Here is a 23,720-nt window from a genome sequence, read left to right on the forward strand (position 1 = left end):
TTCCACAGTACTTTATGGATGTTTCCATGCTGACATTATTACATTAACACAAACGTAAGTGCACGACATTCAAGCTCACACTCAGCTGGAAAGATTTAACACAGGGGTTTTCTGGAACTATTCCACTTTATGTCACATGATAAATTATGTGTGATCTTTTCTTTCTTCCCTCCCACATCAGGTTTTCCCAGGCTAAGCTTTTCTGCAAGGCAGAACTACCCACATCTCATTCTGCAACAAAAACAAAACTGTTGGAAAAACTTCCCTTTGTATTGCTCACATATAAAGAGTAAGTCAGTATCACCGCTGAATTTAAGATGTTTTTAATGAACAACCTGTAGGCTATGAGCATGAACATACGATATTTTGGCCAAGCAGAATTCAATGGAGATGAGGAGAAGCAAATAAAGAAGGGAACACTTCTCTTAGGGCAGTTTCAAAGCCTAAGTAAAAACACAATGGGAAGAAGTGTAGCCCCATATATAAACCACAAGGAACAAAAAACCAGGAGGGGGAAGGTGGGAGCATTACTGTACCAGAATCACTCACACATTTATTTCCCTCCAAAGCAGCCATATTGGTGGGCAGGAAATAGGAAAGGAAACATGAAAGACCTCTGCATATATTCAGTATCTGGAAGAACCATACATGGAGGATTTAAAGCACACAAATGTAATCTATTTTTTTTAACTACCCAGTTAAAAATAGGATGTATGTGTGGTTTCTGTGTTGGTGGATGGAGCAAATTCACTGATGGTTTAGCTCCATCCTTTTAACTACATTTTACTACAAATTTCAGTGCTGTGATAAATTTGATAAACTCTGCTAAGTGATTTCTGAATTCATTGTTTTATATAACAAGCAGAACTGCATTTACATCTTGCTTTAAAATTAATATAGTCTATGACTATAAAGATCAAGTAAGCTATATGTTTTTATTAAGTTTGTTTTCTGATCCATTTTCTTAAGTCAAAGCTTAAAAACAGAAAAGATGTCTTGCTGGCAAGTCCCAAGGGGAGTCATCCTTCTCTTAACAGAGCAGGTACAATTCAAAACAACTAACAAGCACCATGAAAAGACTGTGGATAGTTCCAAGCCCACCATCAGCACCCCCACTGCTCCTCTGAAACTTCTGCTCACAACATAATCACTAGCTGTGCGCAACAGCTCCTGAGAAACAGGCTTCACTGCGCCCATTCCACTCCAGCAGCATGTCCACGAGGTGCAGAACTAAGAAGTAACCGTATTTCCCAAGTGATTGCCACTGGAAAAAAGGAATTGGTACCTCTTCACTCACTACTGAAGGACAAATTATATCCCCAAACTACATTGTAAGAAACTATGGACTAGGGTATTGTTTATTTAAATTTATGTTAAGTCCATATGTAAATGTAAAGATTAGACAACAAAAGATAAGATAACCGCCAGGTGTCCAGGATGCCGCTTGTGAAAAGATAGGATCACCGCCAGGTGTGCAGGATGCCACTTGTGAAAAGATAAGATCACCACCAGGTGTCCAGGATGCCACCAGGTGTCCAGGAACCGACAGAAACAGGGCAATGAGACAAAGGAGAAAGACCAGCAGGAGGCAGAAAACGACCCCCCTAACAACAAAAGCATGACTCCACTACCTCATAAACATGGAAGTAAAGATGTATAAAAAGGGACTGTTTGAACTGCTCAGTACGGCAGTTGGTGGAGCGCAGACTCCCCTGCCGTCCAGCGCTGTCTTTGCTCATATTCTACTTGCTATAATTAATACAATTTTAATTGGATTATGATCCATTGTGGTCTCAATTTATAACAATTTCTGGTGCCGTGACTCGGATAAGGAACAGTGGGCTTTGGTCCTCCGGGGAGGCGCCCCGCGACATTTCGCGGCCCCGCGACCAACAGCTTACTCCAACCTTACCGACGAACCTAAATTCTAGAATAATGAGCAAAGGAGAAACCGGTAAAATCCCATAAAAATTCTGTGCACGGGAGTCCGGACGAAGACGCAGGACGCGTAAGTATATTGCGAATTTGTTCGCAAGGTTTGCCGTTCGGGCGGGATTGGGTTTCCTGGAATATAACGAGTGAGAGGTTCGATATACTGAACCAAGCGAGTGCGGACTCTTAAGTACTGCGTCTCCCATCTCCCGCGAGGGACTGGGCCAGGAACAAGGGGAGCGAGTGAGTGTATGTTTGTGGATGTTCCAGAAGATGGGGGCGAAGGGCAGCAAGCCTTCGACTCCCATGGGAAGGGTACCCACTGTACCCAAGAATACCCCTCTGGCATATATCTTAGACAATTGGAGATATTTCCCTGGAACCCTAGGGAAAGATAAGCAGAAAGTGATAGAATATTGTACTAAGATATGGGGAGGGAAGAAGATTTCTAAAAATGTCTTTTGGCCAGTCTGTGGGTCAGAAAAAGATTGGGAGGAAACCCAGGGACCCCAAGCAGATATTAAATGGCCACTCCAAAGACCTAATTGGGATAATCAGGATCCGGTGCATAAAACTCATATGCAGGACCTGAGAACTATAGTAATTCAGGGGATTAGAGAAGCAGTACCCCGTGGCCAGAATATCAATAAAGCATTTAATGAAATGCAAAAGAAAGACGAGAGCCCCACTGAGTGGCTGGAACGACTGAGGAAAGCCCTTCAGCTGTACTCTGGGGTAAATCCAGACAACCCTTTAGGGCAAGCGCTCCTCAAAACTCAGTTTGTGGCAAAATCATGGGAAAAACTTTAGTGGAACACTTCAGCAGGAGAGGACAGATAAGGGTAAAAGAAATAATTAAGCAAGAAAAGCAGATGGCCAGCAAGGGCATAAATTACCTCAGACTGATAAGAACACTGCAAATGAGCAAAAGGTGAAAAGTACACCATGAGGAAGACCTACAGCCTTCCTCCCATAGACCACTGCCCACATTCTAAAGACCCCGGCCCACAATTTTTGGAAGAATCTGCACAAGCATGAAAGACTGATAAGCTAATTAGCATACGAAGAAAGGGTAGGCGGGTTCAGGTAATGAATATGTATAGGCGTTAATGGAATATTCATTGTTTCAAGCTTATTTGCTGCAGTGTTGCTTATTTTGGTTACCGGATTTATGGAATGTGGAATTTGACTTTGATAATTGTTACTGTGATTTTGGCTATATTTTTGATAATAATAGTGAGCTCTTGGTGTTGCTGTAGAAAGATACCTGTGTGTTGCATTTTGTAAGTAGTAATTCTGTAAGTGATAAGTGTGTTCTGTGAGTGTAAGCTGGGAAAAATGGGAGGAAAGCAGAGTGGTGGGATTTTAAAGAAAAATCCGCTAGGGTGTGTTTTGAGTCATTGGAAGGATATTGGAGGATCCGCTGGTGGAAATGTGAATAGGAAAACATTGATAAAATATTGTAATCAATGGTGGCCGATTTATAAGCTGGAATGTGGAGAAAAGTGGCCTTTTAATTAATAATAACAAGGTTATTAATAATTGTTATACTCATTTATTCTGGAAATGTGAGAACATTTCTGCATTCAGTATATTACAAATGTTGGTATGTGGTTATTGTCTTGAACATCCGAGGGGTGAATGTGAACCTCTGTATGTTTTAAAGTGTATATGGTGTAAAGAATTATTATATGTATGGTGGCGATAAGAAATTGAATGCCCTAACTGTAAGGTTTGGACGCCTTGGGATAAGAAAGAGAGAGCTGTAAGTGAAATTAGAGTGGTCTGTGGCTGGGATAACGATTGAGATAATATGGGGGGAAAACAAAGTGGTGGAATAGTAAGAAAGATTCTGTTGGGATGTGTTCTAAGTCACTGGAAGGAAATAGGAGGGCAGCTGGGGGAAGCGTGAATAAGAGAACTTTGGCTAAGTACTGCAATCAGTGGTGGCCCCTGTATAAGTTAGGGGACAGAGAAAATGGCCCTTAAACGGCACACTGAATTATAATGTTTTGTTAAAATTAATGTTATTTTTAAGGCGAGAGGAAAAATGGGATGAAGTAATGTATGCTGGTATGTTTTTCACTCTGAGGAATCACCCAGAGTGGCAAAAGAGTGTGGTATTAACCTAGCTCCACAAGATCTCTTAATATTAGCAATGCCAAAGGATCAGAGGGGAGGTTGTGGTTCCTTCTATGGAGCAACCAGAATGAAACACGTTGTAAGATAAAAAAACTTGTGCTAATGTATGTAAGATCTGAAGCCGGGGGGGGGGGGGGGGGGGGGGGTGGAGAGTAAAAAAAAAAAACCAAAAAAAAAACCAAAAAAAAAAAAAACCAAAACACCTGTGAAAGTGTTAAAGTATTGGTGTGAGTTTGTACAAACCCCCGTACCCCCTCGAAGGTGCGGCTGAGTCACGCTGGACGCATGGCAGGGTGTTTGCTGTTTGCCTGCGAAGGCTGATATGTAAGAACACAGACTTAAAGCAGCAAGTAGCAGATTTGCATTCAGGGTAAGAAAGAGTTAAAACAGAAGTGCTGCTGCAGAGGCAGGCTTGTGTAACCTGCAGAGCAGGAAGAGCATCTCCTGCCCCGAACCGTTCTGCTGGTGGGGAGGAGGGGGTTGCTGTTGCTGACGATTGAGCAGAAGGACCTGACAATGTCACCCCGATTGCTGCAGCATTTGCAGCACAACAGGACCGGTAACGGCCCCTCTAGGGCAGGCAGTGGGTCTGAGGAGAGTAAAGGTGAATCTCTGATGGGAAATTTAGATGTTTGAAAGTTAGTTGTGAATAGGACTGGATAAAGGTTCGAGTTGATTTTTACTAAGGTAATCGTGATGTAGAAAAGTTGGTGAATACAAAACCAACTTATTTGGTGTTAAACTTCAGTGAAAAGAATTTGTTACAGTTGTGGGAGCTGCTGGCCACCAAGAAAAAAAAATCCTGAAACCTTTAAAAGTAAATGTTGAGCTTATCTTTAATTCAACAGAAAAGTGGAAGAGAGGACCTCCCTGAAGTAAAAGAAATCTTTAACCAGGTATATCTGAAAGTAAATTCCAAGTAAAGGGAAAAATGCTTTCCCTGTTACAGTAAAAATGATAAACAGGAGGCCTGCCTAGTTCAGGTAAAACAATATCCCTTGGTCAGCAAGGCTGTGGGGAATATTGCATAAAAACTAAAATAAAATACACTCTGTAGTAGTTCTACTAATGTAAATCTGTGTTTTACCATGACTGTGACTTGTTATGGGATGTGCAGATGAAACTCTGCATTGGCAACGAAGTACAAGGAATAAGGTTGGTCAAGTGCCTCCTACCACAATCAAGGGCAAGACTGGGTTGGCCTCTGTGTTTGCCACCAAGAAGGATCTTGAGCTCTGCTGCTGGCTGCAACCCAGTAGGCGTTGAGCGGTGGGGACATGTGCCATGCCAGACCTTGATGTGAGGAAGGGCCCCCTCTGTTATAAGAGGGTCGTCCAGGAAGGAAGAACATAAGAGGGCCCATTAAGGCACTGATTTGGAAACTGGAAACCGCCTGGCCGACCATGAAGTCATTCAAGTAGCAGAGGAGGTAGGAAAGGAAGAATTATCCTTAATACCAGATGGTAAAATCCAAACTGTAAGTACAGATCAGGAGCCAAATTATTCTAAAGAAAACTTAAAGGTCATTCAGGACATGAATGATAAAATAAATAAGTGGACTTATTTGAGGGATGGTCGTATAGTGGTACCATCCAATTTAATATGGACCACAGCCGTAATAGAACATAATAAGATGCATTGGGGAGCTGATAATTTATATAAAAGTCTAAATCAGAAATTGATAGGGCAGAACTTGTATACTGTAATAAAACAGGTGACTCAGCGATGTGAAATGTGTTTGAAAATTAGCCAGGGCAACAGTGGCAAGTTGATTTTTCCAGACTCCCAAGAATTGAGGGGGTACCAATATTTATTAAATGAATGGACACCCCAACGTATCATACAGTATTATAAACCTGCAATTGGAATCCTAATGAACTCATTAACGGTGCTCGAGAACCTATCTACAATCTGAATCATATCATTCGTCTACAGGCTGTCTTGGAAATTATTATTAATCAAACAGCTAAAGCTTGTGATGTTAAATGCAATTTATCAACACAGGATGGTTCTGGACTACCTGCTAGCCAAAGAAAGAGGTGTTTGTGGTAAAGTAAATGTTTCCAATTGTTGTTTGAAAATTGATGACAATGGTGAGGTAGTTAAACAAATCACATCAGAGACAGGGAAGTTAGCCCATGTTCCCGTCTGAACTTGGAAAGACGAATATTGACTTGTTTTCCTGGCTTCTCGGGAGCCCCTGGGTAAAATGAATCCTATTTTATTTGTTATGTGGATTAGCCACCTTATTGTTTTTGCCATGTGTTGTTCCATGTTTATAAGATTAATTCAACACGTTATAACTAACATGCAATTTGCTATTATGGTTTCACCCGATGGCGTTAAACAACTGCGAGTAGTATGACAAAATGTACACACAAAATAACATTTTAATAGCCAACAAGAATTTGGAAACAATTAACTCTTAACAATTCAGATAATAATGTAAGCTGAGTAAAAAAAAAAAATAGAATAGCAATAAAAACAAGCGCCAGGAACGCAAAGACGACGATATGGAAACGCCTTTTATACTTTTTCACCTCCGCCATAAGTTCTTGATGTGAGACAACAGAAAAACGCACCCTCTGCCTAAACAGCAACAGGAAAAAAAGATATATATATAAAATTTTGATCTTCTTTCTAATGAACCATATAGGTTAAACTTTTTGAGAACACTCACCTTACAGAATGTTCAGAGGGCGAAATGTCCACTCTAGACCTTTCTTCTCTGGCAGGTGACGTGGTGGTCTAGTGGTGAAAAAAACCTTACATTGAAAACGGGGACCTGTCATTTGGCCATAGTGCCATGAATGTTACCATTAACAGACTTACCGGAGTGGTAAGCTCGGGAAATGGGTTTGGGACTTCATCTGGGCACGCAGTAGCCATTGTTGATCAGGCGAATGGTCCGTGTATACCTTTGAACATGCGCATGCGCGATTTTAAAGCCCCACAGAATGTGTTGGAAAAATCTGGAAAGACCGTGCATGCGAAATCCCTATAGTCTAGCCATGATAGTGACGCATGTTAAAAAAAAAAAAAAAAAAAGGGAATGTGTTAAGAAAAAGTGTTATTTTTAAGTTTTGGTTTTGTATGTTATTATTATATGTATTACCCAATTATGCCTATTGTAATTGTGACGTATTACCTTGTGAGTGTTACGATAAATGTTGGGATTGTGGAAAAAGGTTTGTTCACAGTGCCGAGAATGAAAGTAGTGTCTAATAAACAATAATAGGATAAAAAGAAAAAGGGGGGATTGTAAGAAACTATGGACTAGGGTATTGTTTATTTAAATTTATGTTAAGTCCATATGTAAATGTAAAGATTAGACAACAAAAGATAAGATAACCGCCAGGTGTCCAGGATGCCGCTTGTGAAAAGATAGGATCACCGCCAGGTGTGCAGGATGCCACTTGTGAAAAGATAAGATCACCACCAGGTGTCCAGGATGCCACCAGGTGTCCAGGAACCGACAGAAACAGGGCAATGAGACAAAGGAGAAAGACCAGCAGGAGGCAGAAAACGACCCCCCTAACAACAAAAGCATGACTCCACTACCTCATAAACATGGAAGTAAAGATGTATAAAAAGGGACTGTTTGAACTGCTCAGTACGGCAGTTGGTGGAGCGCAGACTCCCCTGCCGTCCAGCGCTGTCTTTGCTCATATTCTACTTGCTATAATTAATACAATTTTAATTGGATTATGATCCATTGTGGTCTCAATTTATAACAACATCAAATGGTCTAACACAATATGCTATACCTCTCTGTATAGTTCTCCTTATGCTACCTTGACACAAAGGGCTCCAGTATCTGAATGAGTTACCCCAGTACATAGAGTTATTATTTCTGTTAAGTGGAAGTGTAATGGACTCTGCATGCTCTCAAGTCCAATGCAAACAGAAGACAAGATTGATGAGATTCCAGCAAGAAGTGCTCAGTGCTTTTACAATAGCAGGCTAAGAAGGTGTACATGTAGTTACTGGGGTTCAGCTGACACAAGGTAACTTGATCACACACACATCTTAATTTTTAACATAAAGCTGTTCACAATGACAGTAGCCCCAAATGCTGTTCTTTGGCCTTTCTTAGTGCCTGCCATCCACCAATACCCAAATGCTGATATAGAAGTGTTTTCTTTACACACACTGCTGTGCAAGGAACTTGGTATTGTGACATTTCCAGGGAGGCCAAGTAAGAATTAATGCTGAACCTGCAGGCACGAGGCCTGTACCTCTAGGTCCTTGGAGCTTCTAGAGTTACCTCTTAAGCTACACGCAACTGTTTTAGTCTGCCTTCAGTACAGGTGCCTTGCCAGACTTCACACTTAATCCCTCTCTCTACACTGCCTCTAAATTCAAGCATTCCTCCTCTTCTTCCTCTTTCTTCCACCATGTAACTTAGGGACAAACATAATTTTAAACTGTTGAAGGAAATATTCCCGTCTATGGCCTAACACGTCTCATCTTTCTGTCCCTCCAACAGCATGTGAATGATCAGAAGAAAACACCACTAAGCAAGGACAGTTTGGAATCACTCCTATCTCTGAAAATGCATACAGCCTTATTCTCAATTACCTCACATCTTGCAGTTATCATCAATGCAAAACTGATGTGAAAACAATATTCAGCTTTGGTAGCGTTTTACACCTACTTTAGTCTGGTGTAGAAGAAACATGCTGCAATGTGCCCATGACTATTAGGAAAACCTTGAAGTCAGAGTACTTTTAGAGAAAGTCAGTCACCTTAAACAATACAGGCAATACAACTGCATGACCTTCCTTTTAAACCTCCTGTGTGTCCTTTGTTATGCTGACAGTGAACACTAGTCATAGGAGCACTTACTCATGTGTGTAAGTGCCAGCAAAATCAGGCTCTGAGTTAAGAGATTTCAGCACTTCATTTTGCTCCCTATGAAACTCTAAAGGATGTGTCACAGAGGACTGATAAGCAATTGCAGAACTTCTGGTAGCAAGTACTCAGCAGCACATTCAAACTACTTCACGGAAGCAAGAGTGACTTTATCTTGTGCTCTGCATAAGCAAAACTCTGTGGTTTTAAGCTACCAGGTTAATTTTTGCTGAAAACACTGGCAAAGCCTAGACACAAGCAGAAATTGTGCACACAATTACCTGGATGCACACCCTAGCACTGACAGAGTGGCAAAGCAGGTCAGTAGGCAGGAACATCATCATAAAACAGTAACACAAATCCAGAAGAGGGCTAAACCCAAACCAGTAAAACCGTTTATTGCTACTGTTTACTTTTTCACTGTTCTGGGAAGGATGTAGAACATATTCCAAAGAACACATTCAGGCAATCTGTAGCAACACTATGTTGTGAGATGTTCCCTCATTCCATCTATGAACCCAAATGAGACAAGATTACTTGCCCAAGAAGGGACTACACAGAGCCATACGTTCTCCTTTTGTCCTTATACTCCCTTTTCTCCATGTCAAGCATGGATGACCCTGAAGACAGGGCCAAGTCTCCTGGGGCACAAGAACAGAAACATATTATTAAAACAAAGTCTGCACAGAAATGTTTTCTGTCTTGGAATCTGAAAACAAAGTTTAATTAACCACCTGAGTGGAAAGCAAAGCGTGGCTTATATAATGCAGACTATCTGTGGACTCTCACCCCCGTCATTCTGCACAGCCCCTTGTAACCGCTAGTCCACGTAACAGCAATTTTTGCTGGTAAAATTAAAGTAACTGGGATGAGGGATCTAGATGCCAGCTTTCACAGAGATCAAGAAAGAAGAGACAGGTTTTTAAAACAGAGGAAATAGAAACAAATCCAAATGACACAAGCTACTACATAGTTCTGTAAAGGAAATATGGCTTTGTTGCTTCTTGAACTCCTAGAAATCAGTTTTTCATTAGATGGAGAGTTATTCAGTGCTACAAAGAGAGATTCTTGTAAGAATGAGATAAGCCAGTGAAAAGCATAATAAATTTGGAAAAAATTTAGCTCTGGGAATAACAGAGGTCTGTCCATTGAATACCTGATTATCTACTTGTCAGGCCACAGAACTGTAATTTGGTGGTTTGGGATTCTGTCTTTGGTTTCCAGCATCCCCATTTTTGGAGATTCAGCTCAAAAGACTGTCTCCCATTCTGTGTCTGCAGAGTTCTCAGCTCAGTGTGTCCTTAATATTTCTTGGGGAATTCAAATGACACTGCAAACACTTAAGGTTAGCTTCATGTTGCAGTTAAGATGATCTAACATTACACTGCTGCAGCAGAAGAGGGGTTTGTTCCCTCCTGTTCACTCTCCTCTTATTGCATCATATCCATCTATCTTACCTAACTATGCAGCAACAAGGCTGCTGCTTCAGCTTGCAGAACTGATGGAAAACTAATTAATTTGGGGGGTGGATTAGTCATCATTGGGGGAGTGAAAAGGGGACCATCTTCAGTGGAAGCTCAGTGCTAGATTAAATGCCAAGTTGAACTGCACTCTGCTTACAGTGATTTACAGAATTTCCCTGGGCGTTCAGCTCAGTAGTATCTGCATGTATGTTTTAAAAACTATGGCTAAGCAAGTATCAAATGGAATTCAACTCCTTTGTTACAGCATACTAATCTTTGTGAAAACCTCACACCCATTTTGTCAAAAAAAGAAAGAGCAAATCTTAATCAGGGTAGATAAATACAAAACTTTCCAACAACATTACCACTGCAAAAAACAGAAGGGTTTTTCCAGCCATTAAAAAAAAATTAAAAGGTAAACTCAGAGAATTACATATGACATGCACAGCTGTCCTAGTAGACATTTACAGCAATTACTTGAAATTCTCATGTCACTCGCAACAGAGATTATCAGCTGGTAGTTATAAAAACTTAATGTATATTAAAAACTGTGACCAATATTGTTTTCTGTGCATAGAGATAAACATCCTGCTCAAGGATCTGAACTCCTATTTAAAAGCAAAACCAAACATTAAGAATAAAAAAGCACTCAGTATGGTTCTGAGACACGTATGTGGCTGCATTGCATATTCCCTGCCTACACTGACAGTGTGGGAGCTCTGTTAGTCATCTAATGCGCATATTTGCTTGGCACAATGCCTTTACTTTCTTATGCAGGCAAGAAAGATGATCGCCTGTTTATTGTATTCTTACATCTTCATTGCATGTTCTTCAGTCAGTATGACCAGGCTTTCCCAATTCAAACTACAAGCTGTTAGAGGACAGACCAGTTCAAAGTGAAGCCCAAGGACTGGAGGTTGTTAAGCACATCTGTAGACAAGGGTGACTTTTAGCTTTATGCTACTTAAACACGTTTTTTTGGTGGGCCCTAACAAAATGTTTGTTTTACAAATAAAGGCATTTCATTGAATCGAAGTCTAACCTAGTTTTGCTTTCAGCTCTGGCACTGATCCTTTTATTATCTTCAAGGGCATTAGAAGGTCTCAGTTGGATTGCTTTAACTGTCCTCTCCTCCAGAATGGAGGCAAGCTGGAAACCTGAATTTAGTTTTCAAGTGTAGCTGTCATAATACCTCTTTACCCAGACTACAGCAGGATCACTTAGATCCCATCCTTCTGGCATCCCAATTTCATTTAAACCATACAAAACACATAAAAGAAAGGTGTGTCTTTTTAGTGTAATGTTGACTGTGAAACAGTATACAGAGGAACAGAGGGAGATAGAATTTCCAGGTGCCTCAGTGTTGTCAGACCTTGAAGGAGCGACATTTCCCTTCCCAATGGCCCTGGATGCTTACTTCATGTTACAACCTGCTTTGTTTGAATTAGCAAAGCACCAATTCAATTGCTTTCTGACACAAGGGAAGAAGTGTTCTGAGGGGAAGTAGCTCACGCTGCTTATAAGGTATCTCAGTAGTGAATCCACTTAACACCACCTACTGTATTTATGCCAAGAAATCATCTCACACTGCCCCACTCCACTGTGGAAACTGGCAACGCCAGCCTTCACAGGCAGCCTGGGACTGCCTTGCAGGACCTCCCCTACCCCTTCCTTACTTTAAGGACCTTTGGCAATACAGGCTGCCATGTCTCTGCTCTTTTTCCCCCAGATGTGCAAAAGTTTGGCTTCCTGAGGAGTGCAGCACTTTGCTGTAATGTCTGCTCACTGCGCTCAGTGTGTTAGTATCTAGCTGGAAGGAACAGCTTTTGACAAGCAGGAGTTCCAAATAGGTAAGATCTGGTCTGATCTAGTGGAGTTCTGTCTTTAAATTCTATAATGGTAAGACAGAAGAAATATGTGTGAGGCATTCACAATAATCAACCATTTCAAGTTAATTAGCAATTAATTTTGTGAGCAACTAAAGTCTAGCAAAGATGCATCTTGAGAGATTCTGGTCACAGTTACCCTGATGCAAAATCTAGATTAACTCCTAGAAAGAACATGAATCTCCATGACAGTTACTTCAGATTTACAACCAGCTACTCTGAATTTGTGCACTTGTTTTCACAGCCATGTGGGAGATCTGTCTCAACACAAATCAGCTCTGCTCTCCTGTAGATTCTCAAGGTACACAGAGTTACGTTTCTGTAAAAATCCAACCTCAGTGAAATGGGGAAATTAAAAATTATATGCTCTGATGAAACCTAAGCCTCCCACATAACAAGCAAAAACCCTGCTACAGAGCCAGTCACTACAAGTGGTCACAATATCCTCTCCAGCTCTCAGTCTTTAGGCAGTAAGGGTAATTCCCTCTCACTGGATTTCACAAAACAGAACAGCAATCATCAAAATTACTATTCTTCTGCCTAGGACTCTTAAGAGTATTAAGAATGCTAGATCCACAGAGTGCACAGCATTGAGTAGTCCTACAACCCTACCAAAATCCACATAAGTCTTTCATGACCATCTTTCTAAGAGGGTAAAGAGGGAGTAAACACCTTCTGGCCGTTAGCACTGACCCATGTGATACACACTGCAGCTGTGTCAAAGAAATTTTATATGAAAAAGGAGTCACCGTTCTGTCACACAACCCTTCACCCTTCTACCAGCTCTACTTAGCTCTGCCTCTCCGTCTCTGCACAGCCAGCACTTCCCCATTCTTCTACTCCTTAAGCTAACCACCGGGTTAAAATGAACCCACATGAATCTCAGTTCAAGTAGCGCAGCACTGCTCATGAAATTCTAACTTGATTCAGGTAAGGAAATGTTTGTATGCTTCTGGGTGAGCCAGAGTACAGGTTATAAAGTAACAAAGACCAGAAACAGATCACAGGCAACATACAAATGCAAGTGCTGTAAATTCTGAAGTCAACATATGTTCAGAGAGCTTGACAAATCGTTTGTGGAAACATCAGAGAGAAATACTTGGAGCCACTTTTGCTAGATGGTTTAAGTTCACATTAAGGACTTGCATCAAACTCATTGATGTGGGGACTCTTTTTAAGCAAACTATAAGACCTCTCCATACCAGCCTAACTTTAAAAGAATTGGACGCATTGCTACCTGCCTTCCACTGACAGTTACGTTCACAGTGCAGATCGTAACTGCCTCACCTAGTTTCATCCTTTGCAGGAACTGGCTATCTGAAGAAGCCCAGAATCCACTTGCTCTTCCTTTGTGTCATGCCATCAAGTGGGGTTGATAGGGTTACTCAAGATGATCAGGCCAACTCAGAACACAGACTACATGCATTCATAAGAATGTTTCAGAGCAGTATTTCATTTTGGAATATTATTTTTGCTCTCATGTGCAACATAACTCTGAAGACTATTTTACCATTAGATATTCATGTGGATTCACGATCTCTCTGCATCTGAGTCTCTATCAAAACAGCCTGATCAGCTTATGAGCAAGCATCATGCTAGCAAAGCATATGGCATGGGTAAAGGCAGCCAAAATTTTCAGGGTTCCCAGCACTCATACAGTTTCAAACAGTGTCAGTCAAGTACACTCACAAGCCAGTCAACCCACAGTAGAATACACAGAAGAATAGATGTCATCCCTAGATAAGTTTTTCTCTTCAGTAGTATTCTAAAATTTCAAAAAAATTAAGCTATTTTCATGGTTAAAGCTAGATTGGGTGTATGTGTGTGTATTTTGAATCTATAAAAATGCCTGAAAAGGGATAGTTGTTTGAGAGTGAAGCATTTTAAAGGACTGGGAGGCGGGGGGGTGGGGGTGTGTGGTGTTACAAGAAGGATTAGTTCTCACTTAAGTATTTAAACGAACTGGCTGGAAAGTATTTAGCAACAAATAATTTGGAAACAAAATGGTAATTTTTAAGGTGGCACACCCTGAAAGGTAGTATACAACAGCTAAATAAATGTGGATCTTTATAAAAGATGACAGTTTATCTAAGTAATTCTACACAAAAGAACTTCTGCATAGGCCAGTTTGGTTCTTACAATTAGACCTCCACAAAACTATTAAACTTTTATGAATTTGTCTACAGATACAAGTTATGTCACAATATAGTAGGATGAGTATTTTAAGAATAGCTATTCCCAAATGAATATTCCGTACATATAATTGTTTAGAAGGTTATTGCACAGTGATTTTATATGGACAGCCTGTAAGTAGTACACAATATTGTAGCATCCCACAATAAAAACAATTCAACGTTTTTCTGAGTTGAAGGAAATCAATCTAGCTTCCAGATGTACCAAGAACTAAGTAAATTCCACAGCACCCTATAATGCTTATCTCAACCTCCATAAAATTACTGGCCCGAAATAAGCTAGAATTACACATAAATCTCAGGTGCCTCTTCTGAACTTAGCTGAGCTCACTAACGGGTGACATAGGAATTAAACTGGTTACTGAAGGCTGGGCATGAATATCCTGCTTAATTTCTAGAAGACTAACTGGACACAGAGCAATGTATCTTTGCACTGTTTCTCCAGGATCTCCCCAGATGACCCATCCTCCTGCCTAAAAAACAGCATGAAAGTAAACCAAAATCTCTACATTATCAGAAACAAAACTGCTTTGTACAGTAGCAAGAGAGAGACTAAAACCCAAACTGGATGCCAATCTGCAAACTGCGATTAAATTTCCAGGAAGCTAACCCACCAAGGAGTATACTGCACCCTAGAGAGTCCTTAATGAATAGCCTCACATTTGCAATACGCTAGTTGAGGTTATGCCAGCATTTATATTATAAATCCCTAATTATATGTTATCACAACAATCCTAAATCTTACTGCAACATGATATATGGGGATCCAGTCCAGAAAGACAGAATCTGGGAGGGAGGTGGGGAGAAAAACATAGTACTAGAGTAGACTGGATTTCACATTTTAATTTGAAAATAGGAAAAAGAAAAAAAAAAAAAAAAAAAAAAAAAAGAGAAGCTTGGAATGATTTCAAGTTCCAAGACCAGAGAGCATTTTCGCAAGTATTTAAGGCTGAATCCTAGAGGTGGTAAATGCCCTTGACTCAAATCTCAGTGGGGCATTATGGCTGGTTAGCATCCCCTTAAATAATCAGGGACCCCTTGTCTAAGCACTCTATTATATCAATGGGCATTAAAGCGTGTAGCTGCTTATGGGGTCTGGATCATAGTCCATCTGTACTTGCTCTGTTATTTGGGGTTTAGAGAGCTTGATCCTGCTTCCATCACAGGGCTGATGATGTCTACAGTCCAGGGTCAGGAAGATAAGCACTATGAACTACCAAACCTGATGAAACACACAGTATATACTAAGAGCTTTATGTGCAGAATATACTTTGCATTAGATGGAGCATTACTCTCCCTTTGATGTTTACATGTGGTGTATTTCACAGTATCTTGGCATTGTTTCTTTAATTAGAAAATACTTAGTATCAAATTTGCGGTCCCTATAGCTTCCAACCCCATCAGCCAGAGCAGACTACATGCCTAACTCCTAATTCTTGGAAATCGATTGCAGTAGTGGGGAGGGGGAAGCAGCATTAGTGTTAAAAGTAGACAGAGCAGACAGAATTTCATGACGATCCAAGTCTGCAGTAAGTGATCTCAGTATTAAAGTAAGGCCAGTAAGTGGTTTCAGTACCAAATAGAGGCCTATCTGCCAACTGCTTCCATCCTTCACCCTCCTGAGGTCCATGCACTGGTGCCCCTAATGTCCTGTGATACCCCATGTTGTATCCTTCAGTAGTTGTTACCTTCACAGAGGTGCACATGTGCCCAAGAATAGCTTTCAGAGTGCCTCAGCCCTTGGCTACACCAGGTCTGTCCCACTTGTGAACCCCAGCAAACAGGCAGCGGGGCATGGGAGAATCCCCCTTTTATCCTGCCCCCTGCATTGTGGCTGTGTCCTCAGGTGAAAGCAAAATAGTATCAAGGCCCCTGGGGCCATGCCACAGCTTCGCTGCTTGGGTTTTGCCAACTCAGTTTTGATTACTACCGCTTCAAAGCGTCTACCCATGGCAAAAACAGTAGGTTTCTTCCAAAGTCCAGGGCTGCAGCTCAAAATGCAGTGGCAGTCTGTTACGACTTTTCTTAGAGGAAGCTGGGTATAACTCAGGTTCTATGTGGGGACTCAGGAGCTCCCCACCCTGTCCAATATAAGACTTCCCACTGTTGAGACAGTAATGTCTTAATTTTACCTTAATTGTATTAAGTATTTGGACAGTACAAGCTACAAATGGGCCACATACACAAGTACATTAAATACAACCACCCTCAAAACGCACCCATTTGAAATCTTAGTCATTCACAACATTAAGACCCCATAAGTCAACAATCAAGACACTCATCCTGACTAGCAATTACTAATCAGAAATCACACTGTAACTCAGAACTGTGTCTTTCACACACTGTCATCTTCCCTGCATAAACCATGGTGAGCCTGGCCTCCTTCCATTATTCCTCCCTTTCTACAAACAGGTTGAGTTTACTAGCATGGTAAGTTGACCTTAAGAACGACTCAATCAGAAAACAGACAATGCTCTAGAAAGAGAGCAGTTTTCTGGTTTCCATCATTGTACCAAATGGCATCTTCCTGTCTGCTGAACGGCCACCTTCTCAGGTCAAATTGCCCCACTGACCTTGGGGTGCTACACGTTGCTGAAAGGAGCTGAACTGGTCATCTCAAAAGGATGAATACAGCACCTCAAACCACCAGTGTATCGCTGCTGTATCCGTTTAGCTTACTGCTGCCACAGCCTTAAAAATTAATGAGTTCTCTAGGGAGTATAGAGGCATAATGCTCAAAGCAAAAGAAGCTTCTGCCAATACTGTTTTCTTCTCCCTAGACACCACTTCAAGTCAAAACAGAACAGCAGCTTTGGTCCCCCAGCGGAGCATCAGGATCCTTTCAGACAGAAAAAAAAATACCTATGGCTGTGTGGACAGCTTGCAAGCCATCACCATGCAGTTTGATCTTGTTCCCTCCTCCATCCAGATGATTTCTGCCATCAGGTTCAACACAAAGAGAAATTAAGCTTCATTTTGGGGTAACTTCTGAAGTTATCTTGGTCCAAGTTTTGTGAAGATGCTAAACCTTGCTTAGAAATGACGCGCATACAACTAAAGGGGGTGTTTAGTTTCTCCAGCTCTACCACTGACTTGATTTCACACTTTTCTTTTCCTGTGCATCAGTTAACACCCACAGATGCAATACAGCACATACACAGAAACACAGGTCAGCAAAATAATTTACGTAAGGCCCCTTCTTTAATGAACTCTCTCACACAAAGGGGAACATCAGCAGGTGGGGCTCTGCTTCTGCATCATATTCTTCAAATGTGAATACCTGGCACAGGCAGAGGGGGATAAGAACAATCACTCTCATCTTTTCCAGACCTTGCTTTTCATGGCATGACTGCACACAAAAGATGCAAAACAGAAACAGTTTCTTTTGCCTTCCAGTCCATTTGCTTCCCTAAAACCATTCCTCACCTAACCAGTGTCACTGAGAAACAGTCTGTGCAGAAAAAAGTTTAGAAACCCTCAAATAAAATTGGTTAAGCATTCAGAATTATCATCAATTAACAGCCTCCAAATGATGCAGTAAGGGATCAGTACAGCAGAGGAGCTTTAACATTTACACTCATCTAAGGACTGAGACCAGTTCTTGAACAGGAAAAAAATGCTTCTCTAGAACAAAGGACCAATATAATGCAAATCACTATGATTAGCAAGCAAGGCTTTATCTACCTGACATGTTAGCAAAATCTCAGATTTATGTTAATCTCTAGCTCTGGTGATTTAGGAAGCATTAGCTCCTAAAATCATGCAGCAACCCAAGAAGAAAGTTGGTAATCACAACTAGATAGACGCAATGTTCAGTATCTCAGGGAATGGCCTACAAATGGCTGGCTGGATTAATGTGGCAATTTCGAGAACCAATACTGGTTTCAAGATGGTACCTCCAAATACCCACTGTGTTCTCAGAATCGAAGAGTAAGCTGTCCATAGCAATCAGCTGCAAAAGAAGAACACAGACCAGAAGCAAATGATTCTTTTACGTATCCTGTAGTGGTAGCCATCAGCTCATTTCAGTTCATGACAATGTCCCTTACAAACAAGGGATTCTATAGCTTCTAGGGAAAAGCTGCTTCTTTAGTACTTAGACAACATCAGATAGAAGCTGCTAATCTGAGAGGATGTAGTGGATAAAGAGGGCAGCTTGCGCTTCCTTGGTTTGAAGCTTTTGCAGCAGAAGGATACTCAGGTCTTTGTGAAAGAAAGAAATACATAGCTAGAGGTGACACATGGGCTGGAGAGGTGACAGACAGATGGAAAGGATGAGAGCCATGCACAGAACAGCAGAGACTGGTATCAGCCGAAAAAAATGAAGGAGGAAAAGCTTGCTAAACACAGATAGGAGACAATATTCCAAACTGGAATAAATACCCTGTTTCAAAGATAGTAAATCAGCTTAGAGATCTGCTCTCAATTTCTACTTCTGTTCAGTATCAACAACCAAGGAAGTGGGATGCCTTAATAAAGCAAATTCCCAAATGACAGCAGACACTATGCCAGCTAGCCCTGGACTGCCTTCTCTTCTCAGTGTAATCAGCAAACTCACAGACACAGCTTTACAAATCCCAGGACACCAAATAAATGCCAGTAGGCTGTGACAGAACACAGTAAAGCCAGAGACAGTGTCAGCAGGACCTGACTTCTAAGAAAGCTTGCCAAGCAGCTGGGTACACAGGTCTCCTCTATCCAAACACAGGAACCAGCACCGTGCCTGAATCAGTATCTTGCCACTGGCACAGTTTGGGGGCTTAAAAAAACCTCTATGTAGCATTAAAGTAATGCCCAGCACTAACACAATGCAACAATTCTCAACTTAATCTAATACAAATTACTACAATGTAACATAATCCTGAAGGGTAACAGACTGAAAACTCATGTTCTGAGCTGCACAGAATACACTGCAGATAAAACACTGTGGCTTAATTACTGGCTCTCTCATTATCTGTCATCACTACAAAACTTTAGAGCACTGATTCCCCATTTGTGAACTGCTGCCCATTGCCAACACACAGAATTGCAGCAAACGGCCAAAACTACATTCAGTAGTAAGGTCTGTAGCGTTTCCAATCAGGAGTTTGAGAGGTAAGGGTACCAGAGTGCATAAGAAACTCAAAGGGTTTGCAAAGGCAATGGCAATGTTTTTTCCTAAAAAAAATCATGACATACACTGTTATACACGATGCTTAAAGCTCAAAAGAGATAAAAGTTAAGAACAAATAGCAGTGCCTGCTTCAGGGAAAAAACAATTAAGAAACTAGAGATTTTATAAAACATATATATCATGGAGAACGTTACACATGCTTGCAGGAATTTACTAGAAAGAACAGAGCACTTAAGGGTCTGAAAACATGGTTTATGCTAAAATACACACAGCATTTGGGCACTCAACTCCTTCTGTATGTCAGAGCAAGTTAGGCATTATTTAAGTATGGGAGAAGTCCCCCTCTAATTTAAAAGAAACTGTTAACTATTTCAATAACGTGGCCATTCTAAACATGCTCTGAAGTGCAGAAACAATCACCAGCAGAATACAATAGCCGTTACATGCTTTTTAGTCACAGGATTTGTTATAGTAATTCATGAAGCTCCCAGCAGTTTCATAACAAAGTAATCACATAGGCAATTTCACAGAAATGATCGTGTCTGTACCAGTGTTTTAGGTTATGAATGTTTGCAGGCTCTGATTTCCTTGTTTAGAGGAAGACTGAAACAAGCCAGCTACTTAAATGATCCCACCTCTCTGTGTTGCTATTCTCAAACTTAAGGAGCAAATGCTTTGGTGGCAGTGATCTGTACTGGCAAGGGAGGCTCTGCTCCTAAAGGAGGCAGTTACAGCCAAGCCTCAGGCTGGTAATATGCACTGTTACTGAGACTGAAAATGAGAGAACAGATGCTGCTGGAGTATGAAATGGAAGATGTTCTAGAAACGAAAATAAACAAATTAGCCATACTCAACAAGTCAAGGTACAGGAATGAAGCGCCAAGTCTCTGTTCTTAGGAATAAAAAGAGCTCTGCAGAACCGTCAGAAAAAAAATGTACTGTTGAATAAAATGGATTGCCTTTCCCAGAATCTCTGGATGATGCTAGAAAAAAAACATATTAAGTATATTTATCTTACCTGTATTTAAAAAAAAAAACCAAAAAACAATAAAAAGACAACCCCAAAAAGTGAACAAGCAAGTGTAATTCAGTGAACTGCCAGTAAATTTTTAAGTGGTATCATACATCCAAGGGAATGCTTCAAATAACATCCCTGGCAAAACAAGTATCATCTTGGAGGCTGAATCAAGATGCCTAGCTTGCTTCTAAGTGTTCTGACCTAACCAGTATGACCTAAATCTTGCAAGAGTGGAGAAAAATGAAACCTCAAGCCCATAAGGATTCTCACTGCCACTAGCAGCCTACAATAAGTCTGCCTGCCTTGTTATTTTATGGGAGTATATGCCTGTATTTTAAATAACCCAAATGTTGGTCAAATCCAAGACAGCACTATGATATGCAAAATCTCATTACTGATTGAGAAACACATGGAATGCGTCCAGGGAGACTGAGCTGCCTGCCTTTTGAGTAAGAACTGTAAGAACAGGTCTCCAGAGCAGCTGTGTGGAAAAGTTTCCAGTGTTTGTGTGTTGTCACCACAGCTGCACATGACAACTGCCAACCTACAACCCATGGACTGCTTGTGACAACCCAACTTTCAACAACGAGCTGGGATCAGCGAGCAGCTTCAATAGACTATTCCACTTCCCTCAACCGAAGGAGGAGCTTCTTAACTCCTCTCCCTTCCCCTCCAAGGCCATTCTACATGTGAAGCATAGCTGTGGTCCTGGCAAGCTGGTCAGAGGCAGGAATGGGCCTACCAAAAAAAATCCTTCTTAAAGACTGAAAGTAGTTAAGTATCTACCTGCCAAAAAAAAACCTGAAACCCCCCCCAAAAACCCCAAACCAGCTAGTTACCGTTTACCCCACCTCAGTTTCTTTAATGCTGCTTTCCAAATGATCTAAAATTTGTTACACTCCAATGAGCCTTCCCCTTACCCACACCTACAAAGTATACACCTCCACCTAAACAAAGTCTGTAGCATTGTTGGTTGCTAAAAATCTCCCACTACTGAGGCAGCAGGAGGAAGATAGTAATTGGAACGACCTGCTTTTACAGACTGCAAACATCTGTTACGAAAATAGTTACTATTTGTAGCACCTGAGAGGTACAGTTCAGAACAGATATCCTCACCATGCAAAATTCTTTAGTATTTTTTAGTAGTTTTGGTTATTCAATGATACCTGAAAAAACTCTCCGCATCTTTATAAAATCCCAGCATTACTTCCTAACAAACACTAAGATACCATCAGAGGCTCATGAAATCACTGGTGTTACAAATAGAGTATATTCTCCCACTGAAAAGGAGTAGCAACTATCTCCAAGGAAAAAGGAAATGCTTGTTTCTCAGGGTAGAAACCACCAGCATGTGGAATTAAGGAAAAAATGAGATACAGCCTCATTTTGTAAGTGAAGTATACATTAATCCAAATGATTTCACCATCTAAATTAATCTAAGCCACCCCTGCGAAGAGGTGAAATCCGCAGAGAATTAAACTATATATTAAACAGTAACATAAGTAGTATGCTATAGTTCCAATAATGGAAGAAGGTACACACAAACTTAGTACTGGTTAATACAAATGGTCCTGTAAGCTTTGTTTGAGTCTTTAAGGACTGGAAAGTTTCAAGTTTCTGCTTCTAAGAATGTCAGAAACAATACAGGTAGGTTATGAAAAAAAAAAACCCACGAATGACCCAGCAGAAGGAAGTATAGATGAAATAACTGAAGGTAACCGAAACATCCCAAATTGTATCTCCTCAACAAAAATATTCTTTCCTAAAAGCTTTCAATTTAAATTTAAGTGCAATCACAATTTTAGAATGTGTTTTAACTCACAGGTCAACACTGAATTTGTTTTAATGCTTCTTTTGACTCTCATCTGCGATGATTTCACAGGCTGGTGTGGTCCTACAGTACAAACACTCCACTAACAAGTACTTAGGAGCCTGACATGAAAAACATAACTTACAATTCATGAATTGCAAAAAAAACCCTGAAATACTTAATGTGTTTTACCAAAATTCCTACAAATAATTTACTATTTTTTAAAAAACAATTTCCTTCAAGCATCTTGTTTGTTGTTTTACATGCATCAACAGCCCCCACTGTCCCATGTCTGCTCCCTTTCCATTTATTGCAAACAATTTTATACTTTACTGACTTAAGTTTACAGACTAGTGGTGTTCTTACACCAATTTTCAACACTTAATTCTTAAAGACACATAACATAAGTTATCTTTACCTTTACCCCTTGCATTTGAGTAAAGGGTATACATTCCCAGACACAGAGAACTCGCAAGATATAGGGAGACCGTGATTTCTAGGTGTAATTCTCCTATCAGTAAACGTGCACTTCAAGAAGTAACAAACGTCACAAGAGTCACTTCTCTGCTGCACTAGTAATACAAGATGCATCATTACCTGATTAAACAGCTACAACTGTAAATAGGAAGTATTCTTTTTTCTATACAGACATAGAACAAACAAAGGAGTGTATATCTAAACTGACATTTAACTGTAACTTCTCATATCAGGTTTACAAATGAAAATTCCTATCTTTACCAAAGCACAAGTACTTTGAAGATCTCTCTTTTGTTACACTTCAATTTGCATTTTTACTGTGCTCCTTTTGTTGTTTTATCCTCCTTCAGGTTTAGATGAGATTTCACCAACTTCTGAATAGTAATTCACATTTAAGAGTCTGTCTACACAGGGCTACGAATAGCCATTCTAAATATTTAGGCACAGACATTTCCACATTCACAGTCTGCTTCTGTAGGAAGCGTGCACATGTGGAAAATAAGCTTGGTACACTAACGATCATGAATTTCCATATCTAAATTAGCCCTCCATTTCTCAATGAAATACATCTATGTCCTGCATCTCTCAAGGTCACATAAGAATGAAAGACAGGATTTGATCACTGCCCACTTACAAACAGAAACATTACTGTGCAAGGTTGCTTTCTGCATTTAGTGTTTCTTATAAGAACTCTGCAATGAAGGCAAAAAGATGTGGAAGCCAGAGATAAGATTCCTCCACTTTTTGAAATGGAAAAATCTAAGTCCACTGGACTTGTCCACTAAAATATTCACTAATACAGATTCCCCCCCCCCCCCCCCAAGGAGCAGTTA

At 40.6% G+C, this 23,720-nt stretch overlaps 1 protein-coding gene across 16 annotated transcripts in view; it reads right to left on the reverse strand.

The window, feature by feature from the left end:
• Positions 1-23,720, reverse strand: part of PTPN5 (protein tyrosine phosphatase non-receptor type 5) — an 83,399-nt gene that overhangs the window by 53,981 nt on the left and 5,698 nt on the right. The gene's annotated exons all lie outside the window — the stretch shown is intronic.

The sequence above is a fragment of the Falco naumanni genome, chromosome 10 (genome assembly GCF_017639655.2).
Source record: "Falco naumanni isolate bFalNau1 chromosome 10, bFalNau1.pat, whole genome shotgun sequence".
Lineage (NCBI taxonomy): Eukaryota > Metazoa > Chordata > Aves > Falconiformes > Falconidae > Falco > Falco naumanni.